The 25504-nt window shown below is 30.6% G+C and overlaps 1 protein-coding gene and 5 long non-coding RNA genes across 15 annotated transcripts in view; 4 read left to right on the top strand and 2 right to left on the bottom strand.

Moving 5' to 3' along the window:
- LOC146918635 (uncharacterized) overlaps window positions 1–25504 on the top strand; it is a 33703-nt gene that overhangs the window by 3559 nt on the left and 4640 nt on the right. The window lies entirely within an intron of this gene.
- LOC146918636 (uncharacterized) overlaps window positions 1–25504 on the bottom strand; it is a 38921-nt gene that overhangs the window by 9723 nt on the left and 3694 nt on the right. Inside the window, exon 1 of one of the 10 annotated variants that reach the window (XR_015016297.1) lies at window positions 12452–13064. The exons of 7 other annotated variants lie outside the window; for them this stretch is intronic. The gene's annotated coding sequence lies outside the window, so the exon portion shown is untranslated. Of the gene's footprint in view, window positions 1–12451; window positions 13065–25504 lie in introns of those variants that run through there. 2 more of the 10 variants (XR_015016300.1, XR_015016298.1) reach the window with 2 other exon arrangements.
- Window positions 356–2944, top strand: LOC146918640 (uncharacterized). Its single transcript, XR_015016311.1, has 3 exons — window positions 356–1952; window positions 2112–2204; window positions 2346–2944. It is a non-coding gene; the product is annotated as an uncharacterized LOC146918640 (long non-coding RNA).
- LOC146918639 (uncharacterized) lies at window positions 13204–13924 on the top strand. Its single transcript, XR_015016306.1, has 2 exons — window positions 13204–13488; window positions 13592–13924. It is a non-coding gene; the product is annotated as an uncharacterized LOC146918639 (long non-coding RNA).
- LOC146918638 (uncharacterized) lies at window positions 20564–22179 on the bottom strand. Its single transcript, XR_015016309.1, has 2 exons — window positions 21073–22179; window positions 20564–20780 (listed from the first exon to the last, which is right to left on the bottom strand). It is a non-coding gene; the product is annotated as an uncharacterized LOC146918638 (long non-coding RNA).
- On the top strand, window positions 22547–24800 carry LOC146918637 (uncharacterized). The gene is made up of 2 exons (XR_015016313.1): window positions 22547–22683; window positions 24325–24800. It is a non-coding gene; the product is annotated as an uncharacterized LOC146918637 (long non-coding RNA).

Here is a 25504-nt window from a genome sequence, read left to right as displayed (position 1 = left end):
TGTCACTTAAAGCTGGTGGAGTTGGTATAAATCTAACAGCAGCTTCCAATGCTTTTGTCACGGTAGGTGCATATCAGTTTTGTGTTGCTTAAACTGATTTGTATTTTTCTAGCTTCAGCTTTTCTAACACAGGGCAAATGAAGTATTTGAGTTTGTTGAATGAGAAAAAATAGGACATATGGTGAGACCGTGTGTTTCAACTACACAATGAGCTCTCTTTATATACACATCAAAGCAATTATAACAATAATATTTACAGGATATTCTGTTTTTTTTTACACGATATGATAGGATACGATACGCCGATCCTATATATATATATATATATATATATATATATATATATAATAAAGTACATACATGGATCCTAATCTTATTTTCAATAGGATTCTTTTGAGGTTTTCTAACAAGGTTTCAGTTGATGCTTGGTAGAAACACTGCCTGAAAAAAACTGAAATCTAAATATGGATCTTTGATTAATTTGAAGCTGGGAGATAAATTAATGTAACAACGCAAATTTAAGTTAATATATCCACAATACTTTTACTGATTTCTATATAAATTTACAGTTCTGGTATTCCAAATAGTTAGTTGTTTTAGTATATATTTTATAGATTAAGAAATTTAATCTATTCAATTTATAGGGAGGAGCATTGAATCTTAAATAGGAGTATTAAGGATTCAGAAAGTTGCAGCAGAATGTTTTTTTTTTTTGAACAAGCCAAGTTGTAGCAGAATATGTTGATGAAAAACCAACCTAACAGATGTGGCGTTATTATTGATATTGGGAAGTTATTTTTTTTTTTAAAGTAATTTTAATATAGATAGTTTGTCAATGTGAATAGGACCCATGGTGGAATCCACTGTTGAGGAACAAGCTGTTATGCGTATTCATAGTTCTTTCTCATACGATTTCAATTTCATGCTACATAATAATTATGCAAGTTGATTTTTCCCTCTGTTTGTGCTTAATAGCTCTTTGTTTAGTTAATCTTCTATAATCTATTATGATGTCCAAATATAATTTTTCCCTCCTTCAATGATGTTACCCGTACTACTTTGCTAGATAGTTTTGGTTTTCATTTTTTTTTATTTTTTTGAATCAGCATATATATATTGATAACGAGCCCGGCACAAGAAGTGCAAAAAACGGGACAACAGGGACTACAAAGGATCTATTAACATAACAGCTTTGCTAGCACCAAATGAGGCTGCATAGCAGCTGAACAAACAGAAAAAAACAACAGAAAAAGCACCTAAAAAAACCCACAGAACCACCTAGAGGTTGTCCTAGCACACCCAAACACATGTCTAACAAAACTGAAAGCACACGGGAGAGACCTGCAGCACAGCAGAGGCAGAAAACAGCCAAAAAAATGCAGCAGCAGGAGGTTCTAAGTTTATTACTCAATATGTGTGTTTAAGGTTGTGGAGATATGCACTGATTTGGTCTTCACCATTAGGATAGTCTTAAAAATTAACGGCATATATGATATATCATGTTTGAGATGCGGAGAGCAATTAACGAGATGAGGAGAGCAATTAATGGCATATAACTGATTTGTGCTTAATGATGTTTTCTAAACCTTTTATAGTGAAAAATGATCATGTTTGAGATGAGGAGAGCAATTAACGAGCCATTTGTCTCACTTAGTACTCATTGCTCTCATAATGCTATTTTCCTTTCAAAAGCTCTATAGATCAGTAGTCCTAAATTCATAATGCTAATTATAGTTAATCTGTGTGGATGTATGATTTTTACTCTATGTTCCTTCACAAATACTAATATAACTTATTTTAGTAGCTTGCTTTGGTAAATTATTCGAGACATTTGTTTTTCTTAGGTGAGATCTCCTCAAACCTTCCATTTTCCCCTGCAGCACATGTGGTTGTTTTGCTAGAGATAATATTTAAAATGTGGGAGCTGAAGTTGGTCCTGATTTTTTTTGTTGGTATTTTCAAGTCTCTGTTGAGTATTGGTTATTATCTTTGTAGATTTTATAGTTGGTCCTAAAACAAATTCAAAATATTGTCACACATTGGTATTTACATATTTTGTTTACTTCCTTTTGATGTGTTTACTTAATATCGTTTCCTTTCTCTCAAATCAGATCCCGAACCAACCGAAAGTCAAGTGTCATGTCAGTTCTATTATTGAGCTTTCAAAAGGAAAAACAAGTGATAAAAAACAAGGGCTACAAAATGTGAGTTTTTATTATCTAGATGAAATAATGCGAGTGAACTTATAACTATGGCTGCATGTATATTCTGTGCGTTTCTGTTTTGGTTGTAGGTCTCTTTACTTTTTTTTGAGTGTTGGCTGCATTTTGAGTTGTTTCCTGCAGCTCTGTGTTGCGCCCTGCAGGTCCGTTGTGAAATTTTTCTGGAGTTGGTTTTCCGGTTGGTAGCTGTTGTGTTTTGCATGGCTGAGTTCGCTTAATATTTGTTGAGGTTGTTTTGTGTCCATGTTGCAGTTTCACTTGGCACTGGTTTTTTAGTTAACAGTCTGTTATTTTTAGGTTCTAGCAGGTTTTAGTTAACAGTCTGGAATTTCACCCTTGCATTTGTCCATTCCCGTGAACCGCATTACAAGATCGAGGGTGAATGGAAGCAATTTTGTTCAAACCGAAGACTAACTGTGGGGTCATTTATCAGGATTGGTGTATCAAGAATATTGGAGCTAATACTTCTTTCTTTATCACATTGAATTTTTAGATTATGCATTTGGTTGTCGAAGTGTATCAATTCTGAGCGTTTATTGTCATTTTCATTCAGATGTGATAAATTATGTACTTTGCCTTTATGAACTGATCCCAGCATGGCTTATGTTATTTGACTATTCTACTTTCATTTTCTTATTATGAAAATATGATGCTCCATTTTGAACTATATACAATGTAACGTAAAATCATTTTATAATTGTTGATTTACAATGACTTCAAAATGTGACAATGTTGATTTCAACCGTAATTATAATATGATATACTCGCTAATAGATGACAGTTATTCATTGTACAAGTTATGATCAATTGTAGAAACACCGCGATTTCGGAGCTGCTTTTTACTGTGCTATTATTCAATCTATAATCACCTCTATTTAGAACGATATTTTTACGGTGTCATTGTTCGATGTATAGTCACCGCTATTTAGAATCACAGCTATTTAGGACGAGATTTTTATTATTTTGTTCTTCGATGTAAAATCACTGCTTTTTAGAACCAACTGTCTTAACTTTGTTATTTTTCTTCACTTTAAAATCACCACTAAATGAATACAGATTTTTAATTGTCATTGCACAACTATTTAGTAAAATGTTTTACCTGTTCTATTTTTCAATTTAGAGTAACCCCTATATAAAACGGGATTTATATTTACATTATTCTTTGAGGTATAATAACCGCTATTTTCGTTTATATTTTAACTGTCTGATTCTTCGAGGTAAATTTATGCTATTTAAGACGATATTTTTACATTGCTATTTTAAGATGTAACATCGAAGCTATTTAGAAACGTAGTTTAACTGTTTAAATGTTCTTCAATTTAAAATCTGTCATTAATATAGCGTATATTTTTACTGTGTTATTAGTCAATGTAACATCACCGCTATATAGAAACATATGTTAAATGTGTTGTTATTCATCAATTGTAGATCAACACTAAGTTCCTCAATTTTCCGACTGTGTTATTATTAAGTGTGATTTCACCGCTATTTAGAAACATATTTTTACCGTGTTACCGCAGAGTTCAAATGGTAATGTTCCAATGCATCAATTAGATCAAGGATGTTCAGGGAAGCACAAAAAAATGCACCAGCACAACTACTCATTTTATGGCACTCTCAAGCATAAAAAAATGCATCAGCACAACTATCATATTAAACTAGTATAGTGACCCGTGCCAAGCACGGGGAAATAATTTCTTTTTTTGATCAAATGTATAGATTTTATATTATGTTATCTTAAAGTTATAAGTGTGGTTATAATTCAAATTTGATATGGAAAAAATATCATCTTAATTTTGTTAATTTTGTATATATTTTGAAATATCTAAACATTGCACATAACGATTAAAGTATTTGGATTTATACTTATACTAATTATTTGTAGTATAAGATGTACTAATTGTTAAACTTAGCATATGTAATATTTTTGCAAAATTACACCGACGTACTGTATATTATTATTTGTTGACATAATGTATTTTATTAATCATAAAAACTAAAAAATTTGTATTTTTTTATATAATAGTCAGTGTAAGATGTATACACCTAGTTTGTGAATGAACCCGTTAAATTTTTTACGGGTGTGTATAAATATAGTTTAGGCTACAGAAACGCCGATTGTTTTTTTTGAAGGAAGAAACGCCGATTGTTATTTGTTTTTATTTTTACAAAACCAATGGTCTAATGTAAATATTAGACATGGCAACGGGGCGGATCGGAGGCGGGTTTGAGTATCCCCGTTCCTGCCCCCGCCCCCGTCCCCAAACCATATCGGGGGTAAAAATTGAACACCCAACCCCGCCCCCAATGGGGACGGGTCTCCCGACCCCGCCCCCACCCCCACCCGCGAAAACTTTATTTTTTATAAAATATTTAAAAAAAAACATATTTTCTCATTTTTTTCATAGCAACAAAAACACAAATAATTATATTAATAATTTTCTATCTAATAAACTTATTTCAAAAGAGCAAAATAATTATTATAAATATGTTTCTAAAGAGTAATAATATATTAAAATAGGTTGGTGCTTATGGAAATAAGATTATAAAATTTAATAAACAAAATTTTAAAAAGCGGGTGCGGGGCGGGGGTGTAAGCATCCCCCGCACCCGGCCCCGCCCCCGTACTAAAACTCCAAATTTCTCCCACACCCGCACCCGCACACGGTTAAATCGGATTTTCCCCGTTAAATTCGGGGAGGGGGCAGCCAAGTCTGGCGGGGGCGGGGTTTGTTGCCATGTCTAGTAAATATTGTATTTTAGGGTAACAACGATGTAAAAAAAAAAAGTTTCGCGTATTGTTATACCTGAATAGTGCATCAATTAAAAGTCAATGGTAGGAGGATCTGCTTATATAGAAATTGCATGTCTTGTAATGACCAGTACGCCTTACAAAGAAATTAAAAAAAAACGACTTCCAAACAATACGCAACTTTAGTTTTCTAAATTATAGCAACAACAATTCTAAAACATAATCAATGATCATACTTTTTGAAAAAACTTCATGATACACAACATTTGTGGTCTCCTTGCAAACATTATTATCTTCATCCAAGATGAGCAGCTTCAAACCTTTTCTAGAATTAACTCGAGAGACAACGACATAGAGTTGTCCATCCGTGAACACGGGTTAGGAAGATAAACTCCCACTCGAGATAAAGATTGACCCTGACTTTTATTTATTGTCATTGCAAAACAAAGTGTCAATGGAAATTGTCTGCGCCTGAATTTGAAGGGTAGTCTTGGATCACTCAGAATAAGATTCATCCATTCCTGGGAATGAATACCCTGGTACCTGCCCTTTTTCCTGTTATTACGGTAGCAGCTATCGTACTCTTCCCTAGATGTGTAACTGTCAGCCTCGTATCATTACATAGTCCATTGGCCTGATCGATGTTTCTCAATGATAAGCTAGTGTGATACCCATACTAAGCACGGGAAATTAACGTACTTATTAATGTTTTTACTCAAGGAATTAATGTATTTATTAATGTTTTATAAAATACTATTTTAAATTGAAAACTAATTTACACAAAGTTAGCGAGTATTTAAGTTATTTGATATATAAATCAATATAAATTTAAAATAACTTTAATATAAATTATAAAGTTTTTTGACAAAAACTATAACTTGTAATATTGGTAGTTTTTGTAAAAAATATTATATAGTTGTATTAAGATATTTACTTTTACAAATATAAAGTATATATATGTAGTTTACAACTATATATATATTTTTTAAACTAATACTTTTATCGTAACTAATAAATGTTTCGGGGGTAAATGATTTGAGTTAAGGAATAAGGAGTTGAAGGTACTGGGTCAAACTCAAACGAATGAGTAAATATTAATCTAACAACTAATTACTAACTTTTGTCATCAGAAAAAGGACAATTGTTTGAATCTATCCAACATGATAATATTTACCCCAAGAATATATTACTTTGACATTTAAAAAAAAAAATATTTACTATTGTCAAATTCACCTTTTGAAAATGGTTTTTCCTATAAGGTCTATGGTAGCCCATGTTACTATTATGATTAGCAAGTCTTTAAAGATATAGATACACACTTCGAACTCGTACCGAATGCAGAAATATATTAATATGTAACATGCAAGTCTCTAAATATTATCCATACTTTTGAGATATTTTGTAACTTTTAGTCACTGTAATCATTAACCTAGTTTGAAATTGACTAATTACCTTACAAAGAGGTCAATTTGATATCAAATATGGTGTTGGGTGTTTTCCTACCTCAAATGGATTAGATTGATAAAAATTGATGGATATGAATTTCTGGCAGTAGGGGTGGGTTTAGGTTTGAGGATGAAATTTCTCCAAGACTTTATTTACCCTTCAATAGATATATTTTCAAGCTCAACTACCTTATTGTCTCATCCATTTCAACACTTCTTTTACCTCGTGTTCTTGAATCTGATGATAGTAGTTATAGTTTATATCCTCCTCTCCTATGTTTATCATGTTCGGGTATATATATATATATATATATATATATATATATATATATATATATATATATCACAACCTTTATTAAATAATTTTTGAAAATACTACTTCTATTTACCTTTTATATCTCTTTCCTAAACAATAAATTTACCATCTTCCTTTTTAATACACTTCACTTTATCCATATATGTTTTCTTTCTTAGTTGCCCCTTAGCAAGAATATATATATATATAAACTTTTCTCTCTCATTGATGTGTAAGGTTTGGTATGACCCATCAAAAGCTTGTGTTCTTACTGCATTCAATGCATAGGATGGATTTACCCTATGCATTTATCTCCTCGAAGCTATACCCTAACTCACGCCTTCAAAACTTATCAAACACTCCTTACATTCACATTTAGATCTCCTCCTAGAAAAATATTTTCTTCTTGTGGTATGTCTTGAATTAAGTCTTTCAAATACTTCCAAAATTTTATATTAGGATATTCTTCCAACCCTACCTAAGGTTCATAAACACTAATAATAATAAAGTTGTCTTATATCCTTTCAAAAAATATTTAAATATGTCTTATTCAACTACAAATTTCTGGGCTACAATCCAATCTCCTATCCTCTTTACATGTACAATATCCTTTTTCCATTATTTATCCACAATAATGCCTACACCGTTTCTTGATCCAACTTTTCCAGTGTACCAATGCTTAAATCTTGAACTATCTAATTCTTTCACCTTTTCAGCCAGCCCTTTAGTTTCTTACTGGCACATAAAATTAATCTTCCTCCTAGTCACAACGTCAACTATTTTCATATATTTTCAAGTAAGGGTGCCTTTATTCCATGTTCTAAAACAGGTTCTGCTCTCATGAACTAACTTCTTTACTCACATTCGTTCAGAAAGATGTATCCACCCTTGCTCATTTAACATTGTACTTGAGTTATACAACGCGTTTCTTCTATGAACTGACCTAGTGTTCACACTGTTAATACGTAGTCCATGTCATAGAGATTCAAAGTGTGTGTTTTTTTTAAGAAGAGATTCAAAGTGTTTAAATTATATTCAAGTGTTTAAATTTAAACATTAGAATCTGGTCCAAGTCTTGAAGTTTTTATAATATAGAATGTCATTTAATTATATATATTTTTAAGATTTTTTTTAAAAAAGTTATGTGTAATTATTTATTGATCCAACCTAACGAAACTTCATTGCATCGGGTAATAGATTACAATGAAAACCGATCCATCCTGTGAACACCTATAGGCGTGGATGCAACAACATGTATAAAACACCAAGTATATATAATCACAAATGGTTTGACCAATTTTCTAAACTTGCAATTCTACAGTTATCTTGTAGATATCTTTCACATGTAAGTATTTTTAGAAAAAAATTGGTGTGATTATAGTCACACCAAACCATATGGTGCATCCGCCCATGGACACACACACACACACTCATAAGAATGATATAAAATATCATAATTTTTTTAAAAAAAATCAACAAATAATATATTAATGTGATACATTTGTAAATGTTTGGTCTGGCGGTAAAAAGATAGATCTTGGACATTAAAGAGAAATCAACAAATTATATCAACTTGTGATAAAATGAAATGGACTGGTTTTCCCTTTTTATTTTAATAATACTTAATATTTTAATCTATTAATGTATAATTATAGTTATAAAAAATTGAATTTTTTATTTATTATTATAATTATAATTATTAAAATTTGACAATAATGAGAATGTCCTTATTTGAAAAACATCAATACTCGTTAATTAAGTATTCGTTAAAATTAAAATTTATTGAAAATATTACAATTTGATAATATCATTTAAATTGCTTATGATTCTCTTAGATATTTGTCTTCCTTCATAGGTTTCTTTTAATATGAAAAAAAATATTATATAACTATAATATTTAAAATCTTAACAAATTTAAAAATAAATATCAAAATCATTTTAACCATGTACCTTAGATTAAAAATGATTTGAATTTTAGAAAAATCAAAATATTTTTATTTATACTTGTTTAACATATAAAATGGTAATTCCTATTGAATGGTGAATATTTCCTCATTAAAGGTCTAAGACAATGGTAATGTCTATTGAATGGTGAATATTTCCTCATTAAATGTCCATTAAAACTATGGTTCCTTATAAATTTTGGTACTTGGAAAAAAATTAAACTAATAAAAAAATATTAATGTAAAATATATACCTAGAATGGTACATATATCGATTAATTTAGGATTTATATTATAAAAAATACTTTGAACGGTGAATATTTTGAATCGTAGGATAACCTGTTTAGGATATAAAAGGGTGAGGTTTATTTGGTTCTTATAACAAACAACAAATGTCTATGTTTTTTTGTTGATGATAAATTTAATCTCTTTTTTTTTAAAAAAAATATACCATCTTCTATTTTATTTATTAAAATTAAAATATTAACAGTGTCTGAAAATATATGTAACACTTCAACCGCATTAAAAGTTTTGATCAATAATAATGTCTATTGAATAGTAAATATTTACTCATTAATCGTTTCCTTGGAAAAAAATATTAGCTTTAAAAGTTGTGGTTAACAATAATGCAATAATTGTGCTTTAATTTTTTTTAAAGGAATTGTGCTCATTGTGATTTAACTTAAAATGCAAAGTTATATGGGTATATTTTAATTGCTAAATGGATAGCACGGCCATGAGAAAAAATGGACATTTAACGTGTACCATATATTCTAAATGGATTATCAATATCATTATGAATAAAACAGTTCAACATAAATGGATAGTCCATTTTAATTCAACATAAAACTCATTTTGCTCTTGACTTATAAAAAAAAAAATCAACATAAAACGGTTCAATATAAACGGTTCAATAACTTCTTTTTAACAAAAAAAATGGTTCAATAACATTTTTTGACAAAAAAAACGGTTCAATAACATTTTTTTATTGAAGGATAGTATTTTATATTATTTTATTTTAATGATATTATTTTTCTCATTTCTATGAAGATTATTACCATCGGATGAAACAAAATGGTATGGGAAAAAAAAACAATCTTGATAATTTTTATTATAGATGGAACAGTTTTCAATTTTAAAGTCAAATATTAGTAAATAACTAAAATTGAAAATCATTAAAAAATCTAAAATTCAACAAAAATAATTGAATAAATCACCAATAATGTAAACTGCTAAAAATTTCAAAATTTAAAAATCAAAACTGCAAGCCAATTTTATTGATTCATTAAAACCATTTCTAAAGATTTAGAAAGTTTGTCTCTATTCATGTCCCACACAAAGTCATAGGCGAACGATTTGAACCACGATGTTTCATGACTCTTAAAAAGAAGATTTATAATTGTATTTTGGTGCTCATTAATTTCGTTGAATAACAAATTACAAAGAAGCAAATAACAAATTTCTATAATATACAATAAGATCTTATCAATATTATAATATTAAGAAAAAAGTCATAATGAACATATGACAATTCTTACAACATTTTTTCGTAGATGCACATCAAAGTTGAAAGTACAACATAATCATTAATCTATAGAAAAACTACTATTTGGAATGTGAAATATCTATCATTTACAAAAACAGATTATATCTCTAAAACTAATTAGATGAATAGTTGTACAAAAGAATAATCATTGCTTAAAAAACTAATAAAATACATCCATTGGAATCAAACTATCTTATTGTCCATTAGAACCATTTCCAAGGAGTAAGCAAGTTGATCCTTTTTCATGTCCCTCACAAACCATAGGCGAACGACTCGAACCCTGATATTCCAGTTTTCTTTGGAAGGGGATATATCAGAAATCAAGTCGATCTTTGGTGCCATTTCAGCTTAACAAACTAATACGAAAATCACGCAAAGAAAAAGAGAGGAATATGAAAGACAACTACAAAACAGAAGTTGTGGTGCGAAGAATGTGTTGGCCAAAGGGTCTAATTTATAATAGCTTTTAGAGGACAATTACGTAAAACAACAACATGTAACTTAACCAATCAAATCATATCTTAGCTATTAAGTAAAATATAATTTTTTTTACACGATTTGCATATGAAAAAAACTAAATAGGACTATGAATTTTACGGCATTTGATCTGTTTAATTATTATTTTAAATGCACAAGTAAATAGGACTTAAATAGGACTAATTATTTTACGGCATGTACTAAATGTCTTAATATTTTTTTTTAAGGAGCGTAATCAACTTTTTTAATCAGCCAATGGTTTAAGGTTTATTTTAGCACATGTTTAAATTTATATCTCAGTCATTAAGTAATACATAATTTTTTTTTGTTAAGGAGCATATATAATTAACCTTTTCAATCAGCCCATAATTAACGTTTTTTTTTAGGGAAGGTTTAAGTTTTTTTTAGGGAAGGTTTATTTTTCTTTTGTTAAGGAGCATATATAATTAACCTTTTCAATCAGCCCAATGGTTTAACGTTTTTTTTAAGGTTTAACGTTTATAAGGAAGGTTTACTATAAAATATCTGTTACAATTGCTTATAAAAATATCCTGCCTCCCTTTGATCCTGAAATTTGTTGATTTGTTATGTTTGGAGTTATACTTATTATTGAACATTATTTCATTCATTTATCACCAATGATACGTTTTTAACTCCAATTAAATACATCCAATTCCTATTTTATATTTTGGTTTAAGGATTATTTTTTTAGGGAAGGTTTAACGTTTATTTTAGCAAGTCCATCAAATACAATTAACTGAAATCAATTCTGATTTTTTTTTTTGTCCTGAAACAAAATATCCGATTTTTTTTCTTTCCCAAAATAAAGATTGAATAATTCTTACTATGTTACTATACAATATATATTTTGAAAATAGAATCAAAAGAATATAAACTTAAATTATATAAAAAATTAATGGTTACTACCAAATCTAATTAAATTATTTTAAAAAGTTTCACTTTTATCAAATCATATTTTTTTTTGACAAATCAAATCATATTTTTATTATTTGACATATATCAATTATTTGATCTCTTTGATATTTAAATATCTGAATTCAAATATTTTAATTTAAATATCTGAATTCAAATATTTTAATTTAAATCGTATTACTTGTTTTATTTTAATATCCGAATTCAAATATTTTAATTTAAATTATCTGATTATTCAAAAAAAGCATATTTTATTAAAGTTTGTATTTTTTGAATACGAAATGTTTGATTTCTAATTTAATTTCAAATATTAGAATTTGAAATTGTAAAACTTCCTTTTATACATAAACATTAAATACAAATTTGTGAGGATGAATGTGGTGAGAGTATTTTGTGAGGATGAATGTGGTGAGAGCATTTGTAAAAAGAAGAGAATGAGAATGCCACTTGTCATAAGAATAAGAGAAGGGCTATGGAATCGGCCGTAAATTTATATTATATAGATGCGACGGTTCCCTTTCCCTCTCAACATCGTAATGTACCAACATGAACTTTTTTTTATTTTTTGTATTTTTACTATTAACATTGTATTTGCACCAAAAGCACATTATTTTCTATTTATTTGAATGTTCTATTTGCCGTCGATATGACCCGTGCGGCAGCACGGGTGCAAGGTCTAGTAGGGAGAAAAACATTAATGTGGACAGAAGCTATTCTTAACATATTATTTATTTATATTTTGATAAAATGAAAAGTTGAATTTTGAACATATTATTTTCATTTAGTATAGTTGACATAAAATCTATATCTATATAGAAGACATATTCAAATAGCTAGCCTTTATTTTCAGCACAAGCAAATTTAGTTTTCTTGCTGTGGATATAAAGCATGCATAATAACTCTCTGCACTCCACACACAACAACTCATGCTAAAGAGCCTTTAATTGAAAATTTATAGTGCACGGCAATGTAGAATTTCCATATTCAACTTCATTCCATAAAGAGTCTGCAGGAAAGAACCATAACCAAACAAGCACGCCTATTTTATGCAGGCAGGAATCATCACAAACATATGAAAAATATAAAAGTTAAATTTTCGTCTTAAAATTTGTACTTGGTTAGGAACCATAACCTCTCTTCATATGTTTCCACGTGGATACATTTTCATTGTTGTGTAGGTAGACGTACGAAAAGATGGAAACGCTTGAAGAGGAGATGGAATTTTAAGCCACAGGGTTATCTAAATTTCATTTTTACACTCCATAGATATTTTATTTACGTTATTATGAGGTAGTCGATGTATGGATTGGCTAGCGTATAAGTTACGTGAGTCAATTTCGTACACTATGAAATAACAATAGTAAGTTTCCTCAATCTTTTAATGAAACATTCCTCTTTTTAATTATGTTAATTTCACATATTTATTATGTGATAACTTATACGTTTGTGAATGTTTCAAATTGATAAAAAAAAAATCTTGTATTTTTTTATTAGATTCTATATTTAAACTCATTCTCGGGAAAGTGTGTCACATATTCCCAAATTTTATTTTATTTTTTGTAATTTTCCCTTTTCTATATCAAAAGGGTAAACTAAAAATTATTTCATATAAATGAAATTTTTTTATGTGACCACCTGTTTAATTTTGTCCAAGGGACAAATATAACACTTCAATGTAGGTAAGAGATATTTTACAAAATCTTATAACAACTATTTATTTTGTATAAAGAAATCATGTGCTTTATACATTATAAATTCATCAAATCCTTTTTTATTTGTTTCATGCAAAAGGGAAAAATATGGCTAAAGTCACTATGTTTGGTTATATTATAATCCACTTTCTTTCACTATTTTTCATTGCAATGAACGTTGCCGGTAAGTCATCTTTCATTATTTTACAAATTTTTTTTTATACTTCTTACCTAACCTTTTATCCCCTTTAATTACTAAAATTTTTACCTTCTTTTTATCATTACAGGAGGTCGTGAATGTCATCAGAACTCTCATTGTGTAGGTAAAATTAACTGTGTGCTTCCTCAGAAACCGGAATGTTGGAATTATGCATGTGTTTGTTATGATTCAAATAAATATCGCTGATGATAAAGTGTTCCATGTGTAGGAATTACACATGTGTTTGTTATAATTCAAATAGTTATGAATGTTCTATGCCATGTCATTTAACTAATGATTCGGCATTCAATAATTAAATTCGTTTTGTATTAATTTCCCTTTAATAATTTCACAGATTTTGTGGTCTTTGATGATGGTAATTAAAAAAAACATTGTGCAGTAAATAATATTATTAAAATTATCTTCTTTGTCTTCATTTTATAATAATATATTTACAGTTACTTTAGATAATTGTAGGATACAATGAAATACTTAAGTTAAATAAATAATAAATTCAACAACTTTTAGTATAGTTTAATATTATCAAAATTGATTCAATACAATTAATGGTATATAAACGATATATCCCCTAAAAAAATACATAAATGATATATATAAACAATGTAAAACACAATTTTTTCAAATAGCTAATATTTCTTTTTTTATTTATTTTAAAACAGTTCATAAGGCTTACTAAAAGAATTCATGGCCATTTTTAATATAAAATCAGAGTGAAAATAATTTTCTTTCGAAAGCATTTTACAAAATGACAACCTGAATCAAGTACTATATTTTATTATTCGTTTTCGGGCCATGAGTTTTAAAATCCAATCATACACTTTGTAAAAAAATAAAATGAAATTGTGTATAAGCATTGATTTTCCAATCCAATGTCATTTACACCAAATAGCAAGTTTGGTTACGCGTCTAAATTACCAATCTCACGTTTCGATGTCGATTTCACCGCAATGTTAATAAGCTACATATTTGAGCTTCACACTAAACGCATGGCTGCATTCACATCACGTCTGTACCAAACACTGGCTAAGTCATAACATGTGATTCCTAATGAACAGGAACAAATTAAACAACATAAACTCGTAAAGTAACTGATGGAACATGCACATACATAATCAAGAGAAATATTATAATGTTATGGATACTTCAGAACATTCTGTACTGAGATCAGAGTGATCTCCACACACTCACAATTTAGAGTGGAAACTACAAAGGAATGGTAAAACTCTATATTATTGAATGTGAGAGATATGAGTGATATCAATTACACTAACCATAAGACTATACACTAGTTAATTATTAACTAACTAACCACTAACCATAATTAGGTTAACATCTTAACTAACTAAACTAACTAACTAAGATTATATTGAAAAATAACAATACCACAATAAAGAAAAATAGAATGCGTCAGATTGAATACGTTCATAAAATACTTTCATCATTTTACCAAACAAAGAACATATTTAATAATGAATTTTTATTATTCTGACCAACGTAAGCAATACGTAGGAGGGTTTCAATAATATTTTCTAAAATATTTTTATTTTAGCTCAATTTTAGTAATTTTCTGTTTTTGTTTCAGTTTGTTATTTTTGGCCCAGTTGGGTTTTGTTATTTCCCTATTTAAGCTTAACAGTTGTAGCCTAAGAGGAATTTTTTTTATTGAATAATATTTTAGAGAGTTTTTCTCAATTTCTGGTGGATTCCGGATTCGTATTTTCACAAGTTTTTCGCTTGCAAACTTGTTTCTTTCAATCAAGGTTTAGCGCTTGCTAACCTACGCTTCTAACTACGCCAGTTGGTATCAGAGCAGGTTTCTCCTGTTCTTTTCCTAGCGTGATCAACCATGGGAGATCAGATCAACCAGTGAAGAAAATCACGACTTTAACTGCGGCCATCAAAGCTCTGTATCAGATGGCGTCGTTGATAGTTAAGGTTGACAACAACAACAAAAATATAAATAGGAGATGTGGACCAATTTGTGTTCCACGTGGTAGAAACAATCGAATTGTTGAGGATTAAAGTTCTTCAAAGGTGGAGAAAACTGATTTCGAAGAGAAAGTGCCAAATCACTTGAAGAAGCTGCAGATTTTACGAGAACATGACAATTCAGTTAAATCTATTGAATAGGATCAGAAAGCAAGAAGTAAGGCAGTTATGGAAACAATTGATGTGGATCACTTTATTGAAGAAAATTATATATCCACTGTGAATTACAAAGCAAGAAGTAAGGTAGTTATGGAAACAACTGATGTGGATCACTTTATTGAAAAAAAATCATATATCTACCGTGAATTAATGGGGAGATATCGGCAGGGCCAAGGGTTGAAAATCTCAACAAGTTCAAAAGTAACAACGAATATTTCCCTACATTAGTTTGCACGGACCTGGCAGCTAGAGGTAAAACTACACGTATGGATGCAAAAGGGAAAATAACAAGTTTAGTTGCTAAGGATGCAAAAGGGAAAATAACAAGTTTAGTTGCTAAAAAGGACTATAACTTGGCAACCAAAATAGAGGAGGCAATAAAAAATAACGAGAATTTGGAGGCTATTACACAAGAAAGTGTCCGAATATAGGCAACTAGATTGGAATATTCAATGCCTCACACTTATTGGGTTACTTGTGTTTCTCATGTGGATGTGTGGGATATTCGCGGTGGAAGAACATCTATTACATTCCTTCAATGGCATAATGTCACCTGCTATGTTTTCCAAAGCGAACCATCTTTGCATTTCATTCAATGGGACCCTGGAGGGTGGTCTCTTGTTCATTGGAGGAGTCAACATGTCTAGGAAACTCTTTTTCAGAGGTTGAGTTCTTCAGAGGTGGAGGAGACTGACGTAGGAGGGTTTCGATAGTATTTTCTATAGTATTTTTATTTTAGCTTAGTTTTAGTAATTTTCTTTTTTGTTTCAGTTTGTTATTTTTGGCCCATTAGGGTTATGTTATTTTCCTATTCAAACTTAAGAGTTGTAGCCTACGAAGAAAGTTTTATTCATTCAATAATATTTTATAGAGAGTTTTCTAACAGTTGTAGCCTACGAAGAAACTTTTATTCATTCAATAATATTTTATAGAGTTTACTAAATTTCGGATGGATTCTGGAACACTATTTTCATAATTTTGTTGCTTGCAAACTTGTTCTTTTCTATCTAGGTTTAGCGCTTGCTAGCCTACGCTTTCGACTGCGTCAATTGGTATCAGAACAAGTTTCTCATGTTCTTTTCCTAATGTGACCATAGAATCTTTACTGTGTGCCTTACTTGTATCGCTTGTGATACTTGTTTAGGACTGTCTGTGTGAGTTTGATACTCTTGTGCACTACAACGAAGTTGTGAAACAAGGTGTTAGTTGTTTGTGTTTGAAGGTAACTTCTACTTTGTGTTTTGGTTTAGGTCTAATAGGTCACAGGGGATGTGACTGACCAGTAGGATAGTGAGATGAGATCTCAGATCTAGGAGTTCCTAGGTTGAAGTCTAGACGGATAGGTCCTAGGTCATATAGTGTAAACGAGGAGTTTGCTGAGAGCTATTGAATAAGAACTACACTAGTGGATTTCCTTCCTGGCTTGGAGCCCCCAGATGTAGGAGTGTTTGTCACCGAACTGGGTCAACAAACTCATTGTGTTCTTTACTTTCCTGTCGTTTATTTTCTTGTTTTTATTTATGTTTATCACGTGATGTTGGAACATTAAATGGAACATTGCAAACGTTAAAACATCTGACAGAACACAATAAAACAAGAGCGCTAGAATTTCAAGATCAACCAGTGACAAAAATTGCAGCTTTAACTGCAACCATCAAAGCTCTGTCAGATTAGATGGCGGCGTTGACAGCTAAGGTTGACGACCACAACAACAACAACAACAACAACAGAAACAACAACAACAACAACAACAACAACAACAACAACAACAACAGAAACAATCTGAATAGAGGAGGAGGACCAATTCTGGTTATTAGGGTTCATAATAACAACTATACTATTGTTATGTACAAAAAATCTGAACATACCCTTGAATCTGATTTAGAATACTATGAGCGTAGACATTACAAAAAACTGAAGGATACTTAAAATATCTGATTTGATATATCGTTGTCCGTTTTGTTACAATAAAGATTACTCCTTGATCGACCTTTTGAGACATGCGTCCATAATGGCATGTAATTCGCGTAAGACGGTTAAAGATATTGCTAAACACTCTGTTTTGATAATGTATATTTAAAGGTATCTTAATGTTAAAGTCGATGAAACATTTAGCATCATCAATAATGACACAACTGAAATAAATGATGTATCTGTAGTTGGAAAGGTTGTAGGCGCAAATGAGAAAAGTGACACTGAAGTTATAGTGAAAGATTTTCAACCTAGTAGTCACCACTTGCAATGAGAAGTTGGGCAACCCGTAAGTTATGGGAATGAAAAAGGATCAAGTTGGATGAATATGTAGACAACTGTGTCCCAATTACAAAGTTCAGGGAAAGTATTGGTGAAGATATGTTGTTAGCAAACATACCAAGAGAACCAAAAATTGAACTTGGCGATCCATTAAATACTTATTATGCTGCTGATTCATCACAAACCAAGGGAAGAGAATCAGAAGATTGGTTTATTGTTGATGCACAATTTGGAAAGTATGAGAAGCCATGATTCCCCAACTGTGCCTATAGTGTATGGTGGTGATTGAGCTTTATCATCAATGAAAAAAGAAGTGATAGAACTATCATTGATGATTCCTTCATATACAAGGTCAGTTTGTAGACAATAATCTTTCTGATTCCCAAGGGAAGACATATATAAGTATGGTTGAAGATCTAACATCTTCCAACAACGTAGAAGCCAACACAAAAGAACAGAATGCATTATCAAAGATAGAGGAGCCAAATGACCTCTTCATGGTTCTACAACGCGATTCGAGATTGGATTCTGTTGAAACCTTCAAGGAACAGAAATCTATTCAAGAAACACCTCCAGTTATCACAGACTCCTGTTGTAATTGAAGATACTTAAAAGATTAATTCTTTAATGGCTGAAGTCAATAGTTTGAAGAAACCATCGGATCGACGTGTTGCTACAGGTATCGACTGATTATGTTACTTTACAAAATTTCACACCACACACGGATTGGTCACCTAGTACCACGAGTAAAGTCGATGCTAAAATGATGGATCTAGAAAGTATTTGGCATGCTACTACATTTCTTCAATGGGATAAAGGCACCTGTTATATTTTTCAAACCAAAACATCTTGGCATTTCACTCAATGGGATCCAGGAGGGTAGTCTCTTGTTCATTGATGGAGTCAACAACGAATAGAAATCCCATTATCATAATAAGAACTCGGGTTGAGTTCTTCAGAGGTGGAGGAGACTGATGTAGAAGGGTTTCCATAGTATTTTCTATAGTATTTTTATTTTAGCTCAATTTTCAATTTTAGTAATTTTCTGTTTTTGTTTCAATTTTGTTATTTTTGGCCCATTATGGTTTTATTATTTCCCTATTTATGCTTAACAGTTGTAGCCTAAGAGGAGAGTTTTATTCCGGAATCTTATTTTCACAAGTTTGTCGCTTGCAAACTTGTTTCTTTCAATCTAGGTTTAGCGCTTGTTACCCTACGCTTCTGACTGCATCATCAATGATATATCAAGTAAAGAGTAATGAAATGCTTGTGACTAACTTGTTATGAAATAAGCACAGAAAGAAGATTTCATCTAAATTAAAATACGTATAGCCTTTATCATAAAGTAAATTGTGAGTTCTATATTTCTTTAAAATAACCATTGCATAAACATAAATTATATACTTGTTAGTGAGGGAATAGACAATATACAATTCAAGTAAACTCATCTTTAGTTAATATCTATGAAGCACTGAGATAACATTGACACTGACACATTCACACCGCTAATAATTTTAGAAAATGAATTATTTAAACACAATCATGTGTAATGTTGTAGTTTCCGACACTAACACGTGTCAAACTTTCAGACACCTTTTTATTAGAGGTTTCTATGCTATATAGCTTAACATACAAGTTGAGCAATGCATAACTATAAATTACACTGTTGGCATCAATTTTCAAAACCCTACCAAAGACACTTGGAGGAAAAAAGAGTATACTCTTCTTACTTACTCTTAAATGTAATAAATAAAAATGAACTTATAAATCAACAATTGGAGTTTGCCTTAATCAGAAAGAAAATTCTAACCCTAACAATTGATGTTAACAAACAAATCAGAGAAGTTGAATTTAAGGTAAGCTCAAAGTTATACCATTATATAAAAGTAACCTCAAAGTTACCTACCAATTAACTCTTTTTTTGTTGGATCTTCTTCTCAAAAACATAATTTACACGACCAAAATGGGTGAACCGCTGATGGATTTATTCAATATCAAGAGACAAAGCAATGAGTTTGACAATGATTTACCAATACTAGAGTTACAAGTTGTGAAAATAGCTATTGGTGGTCTAATTTCTATATTATGGAGAAATTGGTGAACCAACACCTTATCGACTTAGCTCAATTGAGAAAAATGTTTCGATAGATTGATCACCTATGCTAAGAGAAGCTCGAGACCAAGTTTCTGAAGAAACGTCCATTTGATAGGTTCTAAAAAAATTCATTGAAAATGATGCTGAGTTGGAAACCTAAAAGATATTTGTGGCTGAGTTAAAGAGACAACAATCCCTATATACTGGATGAGGCAAAAAATATTAGTAGTACGACTCATTTCAATAGCAAGGTTTATACTTTTGACATTAAAAAGGCTCATAAGTATTTGACATATTCCTTAAAGGAAAAAGTATTTGACATATTGTTAAGAGAGAATTAAAAAGTTGATTTTGGAATTGAGGATACATTTGTATTATATAACTTTTTTTTAGAGAACATTTGTATATAATTATTTAAGGTCGGTCCTAATATTTTTGGTGTCCTTGGTGAATCAATAAAACCGTTGCGAAATAATTTTTTTCTCTAAATGTTAAAAATGTGTCGTAAATCTTTTCTTTTTTTGAAATTGTAAATGACTATAATTTGACTTAAAAAAAAATAAAATAATCATATAAAATTGTAAAATGATTCTAAATTGAAATTACATAACTAAAAAAAATGAAAATTACATGACAAAATAAAATAAAGTTTTTGGCTCTTTAATGTATAAGAGATAATGTCAACATTTATTAAAAAACATACTATATACATCTCTTCATCTTGTTCTTCTAAATTTTGAAATTCTTCATCATTATTCATCTGCAAAATAAAAGTAATAAATATGTTCAATAAGTAATCTTATAAAAAATCCCCTTGTACAAAACAGATTCCAAACATGATAAACAACATCAAATAATGAAACCAACAGAGACAACTGAAAACCATTAACATTCTTAGGGTCGTCACCACGACTTCATTACACTATACTGCACTATCTCTATTCATTTTTTCTTCAAACTGAGCTTCAAATTAATTTGAAGCCAAAAAATTCCATAAATAATGGTTGTATGCAAAATGAAAGCCAAAAATCGTGTTTCATTGAATAGATTACCAGAACATTAATCACTGATGGCGTAGGAGAAACAAATTAGGCTCGAAGGTACTGGAACTGCACAGAAGGAATAGGCAGCCTCGCGTAGGAAGTTGAACAGTGTAGAAGGAGCAAGGCCTCACGCCTATGAACAGAAACAATGCAGAAGGAACTGGCGACCTTCCGCACAGAAGGAAGCTTCTAATAAGATTGGTCTCGAGCGCATACAAAACCGAAACAACGGGTAGTGGAATCAAAGCAAAAGAATGTTATCACTGTTTGTCAAATGAATTTACCATGAAAACGATTATAAATTCAAGAATCTCGTACAATTATACTAAACTACCAGCATAAAAAAAATAAAAAAAAATCTTTTTTAGTGGAACCCCTACTAAAATTAACATAAATAACAAGCGAAGAAAATTAACATAAAGTGCTAATGCATTAATACCAAATATACCCTCAAATATTGGATTTACAAGATTAATTCCACATTAAAATCCATTCCAAATATGTTTTTAACACCTTTGCCGACAACAAAACAACTCAAATTTTTAAAGCAAAAATGGTAATTTGTAACAATCCATAGTAATCCAAGATTAGTGAGTAGTTGTCAAGAAAAAACAACACAAATAAAAGTGAGAAGAGCCTCAATTTTGATGAATAAAGTGGTTTATGAAATATCCTCTTAAAAGTCATTTTTTAAGATTCTCTATATCAATTTTATCCAGATATATAAGATAAATTAGAATGCTTAAGGTATGAACCAAAGTTTGAAATAAATTCAAGTCCTAAAAACAAAAATCGTGGCATAAATCATAAATTGCAGTCCTATAAACAAAATCTAACTATATCCAATCAAGCAAAGTCAAACACAATCATTCAAACAAAGTAAAATGAAGGGGGCAGTGCTTATGTTAAAAACTAATAATTTATCATTAATATTTTTTTTTTGTTGAAAGAATCAATAATAAAATATTAAAAAACTTTCCCTAAAAAAAAAAAATTAAAAAACTAAGAGAACATCAGTATATACTGTATAATTTTAAAAAATAAATAAAAATTTATACAAGTACCATTTATATAAGTTGCCGAATGATTTCAACTAAAAGCCGTTCTGCTCGTAATCTACGAAAACTATTCGTAAAATTGATCTTTAAATGCAAAAAAATAAAAAAACACCGTTGTCTTTACCGCCCAACTAAAACAGTTTATTTACCTTAAAAAAAAAATCAAGTGTTGCAGTAGATGCAAAATGTTCTGGTTACCAACTTCGTTTATGTTTTAATTATATATGAGAGGGTAAGTCTCCACCTTAATTAACTATCCGACAACATACAAATCTCTATAGGCTTGACAATGATGTATCCCGTATCGCACATATGATCTAAGGGTGATAAGAGGAGCAACTTGACATATGGAGGGACGTTAGATCCCTCCTGTTTAATTTTGTCCTAGGGACAAACATAACTTCAATGTAATAAACAGACTACGTGCTTAATACATTGTAAATTCTTCAAATCCTTTTTTACTTGTTTCATGCAAAAAGAAAATATATGGCTAAAGTCACTAACTTTGTTTATATTACAATCCTCTTTCTTTCACATTTTTTCATTGCAATGAACGATGCCAGTAAGTCATTTTCATTATTTTACAATTTTATTCTTTACTTCTTACCTAACCTTTTATCCCCTTCAATTAGTAACATTTTTGTCTTCTCTTTATCATTACAACATTTTTTGAATTTCACGAGGACTGTCATTGTGTAACAAAAATTAAGTGTGTGCTTCCTCGGCAACCGAAATGTAGGAATGGCATATGTGGTTTGTTTTAATTCAATTGAATAACGCTGATGAAAAAATGTTACCTGGCATGTCATTTACCTAATGATTCCGCATTCAATAATTGAATTTGTTTTGTATTTATTTTCCTTTGATAATTTCACAGATTTTACGCTCTTTAATGTTGGTAATTAAAATAGGCTTATGCTAACTTTTACAACATTAAATACACATGTTTCGAGAAAATATTTCTATCTTTATTTTTTTAACTTGTGCCTTAAGGGCATAAGTTAGCATTTTTCATTAAAATAAACATAGCTCACTAGATAATATTATCTAGATTATCTTCTTTCTCTTCATTTCATAATAATATACTTACAAATACTTAAGATAATTGTAGGATACAATGAAATACTTAAGTTTTTTTTTTTATATAAGGTCAGAGCATAATAACATCAAGAAAGAGAATAAGTGATTTCTCAACTATACTCTAATCTTGTGTCACGTGCTCATATATATTTTAAAAAAGGAAAAAAGTACAAAAAAACTAGGGGGACATAGACCTAACCCAATAAAAACACAAAGGTGTGCAAGCCAACCTAAACGGTCATTACAAACATGTTAAGAACATACACTCGATTCAACCCTAGTCAAGACTAACAAACGATGTTTGCATCGGGTCTATAAGTTGACGAATGAACTAACTGTCAACACAGAAAGGATCATGTGCCATCAACTCCCTTCACCATCAACAACAAGCATTAACGACTTTTTCGAGTCCAAAAAAACCTGAACCCCAACAATTCATTCACAACGAATTCAAAGGATCTAAGCGGGTAGAAGACCATATATGTTGACCATAAGCTGGCCAAGATGAGTCTACACTTCTTGATAAGGCGAATGAATCGACCATCAACACGATTAGATTCACATTCCAACAACCCCCTGTTACCAAATCACAGCAGGAATCAACGCTCTTTCAAGCCAAACAAACCCATAAGCATGAACAATTACTAAAAAACCCAGCATTGCAGCCATGAGTCATGAAACAAAACAAAACTTATAATACGGCCACGAAAAGACCGACGAAGTGGAGGCACACAACCCGACTTTTCTTGAACCCACCAAGACCTTCACCACCTCCAAAAGAAGAAAGTAGCGATAATTTTTCAAACAAAATCCGGAGGCACCGCAGAACGGTGACCATAGTTCGAACAGAAACAACAGACCACCAAAAACGCAGAAACTGCTATCTGTTTCAAAACTTCAAAGCAGGTCTAGAATGGAGCAGTATTGACCCAGAACTCTGAAAAATCCGACAGTGAAACACGAACAAACCAAGAAAATAACCAACAACCACCGCTGGAGAAGGCGACGCCAAACTTCCAAGGTTTAAAACGGTGGAGCAGTAACCGAAACTACACAACCCTTAACCTCCGACAAGGAACCAACGTACAAACATGTGAACGTCGACATTAATACGACAAACTAGATATACATATGGAACGCCGAAGGAAGAAGGGTGCAACAGTGATGTGGAGAAAATCTCTCCTCGCATCACCTTCTCCCAGATCTACATGGTGGTGGTTGAATGGCGGAGCAACGGCTGTGGTTCAGACGGGATCAACCTGGGGAAGGAGCGGCTGTGTAAACTAATTGGAAGGAGCCCGTCTAAGTTAAATAAATAATAAATTCAACAAATTTTAGTATAATTTAATATCAACAAAATTGATTCAATACAATTAACAATACATAAACGATATATATGTAATACACAATTTTTTCAAATAGTTAATATGTCTTATAATTATTATTATTATTTTAAAACAACTCATAAGGCATTCAGTAAAAGAATTCATGGTCGTCTCTAATACAAAATGACGACCTGAATCAAATACTATATTTTTATTAATCGTTTTCGGGCAATGAGTTTCAAAATCCAATCATATATTTTGTAAAAAAAAATTATTATGAAATAGTGTATAAGCATTCATTTTCCGTTGCAATATCATTTACAACTAATAGCATGTTTAGTTACGCGTCTATATTACCAATCTCACGTTTTGAGCTTCACACTAAACGCATGGCTGCATTCACACCAATGCTGTACCAAACACCGGCTAAGTCATAACATGTGATTCCTAATAAACAAGAACAAATTAAACAACATAAACCAGTAAAGTAACTAATAGATTATGCATATACATAATCGAGAGAAAGATTATACTACAAATGAATGATAAACCTCTTTATTATTAAATGCGAGAGATATGAGTGATATCAATTACACTAACCATAGGACTATACACTAGTTAGTTATTTCAATTAAGTTTTTTAGTCAATTTTTATTAGTTTGATATTTAATTTAGAATTATTTTGAATAAATTGTAGCTTTTAATTTATTGAGTCAAGTAGTGTATCATTGCCTATTATTAATATTGACAAATGGCCAAATGACTTAATAAGAGAAAGGAAGGCGTTGCATGCTTTGGAGGCTAAAGGGAATTAGAAGAAATATGCCCTCGTGTGGTGCATTATTGGATGAAATGAAAGAAATTGGTTTGCACTTAGCTGATCTATTAATTAAAGGAGGTGTGAATCTATACTATATATAAAAAAAACAATCATTTTTAGCTCTTTTGGGTTGGTTTTTTTCTTTCCAAAAATTCCCT

This window comes from Medicago sativa, chromosome 6 (assembly GCF_051527215.1).
Source record: "Medicago sativa cultivar Bolivia chromosome 6, Bolivia_mono, whole genome shotgun sequence".
Lineage (NCBI taxonomy): Eukaryota > Viridiplantae > Streptophyta > Magnoliopsida > Fabales > Fabaceae > Medicago > Medicago sativa.
This window is presented reverse-complemented; position numbering and strand designations above follow the sequence as displayed.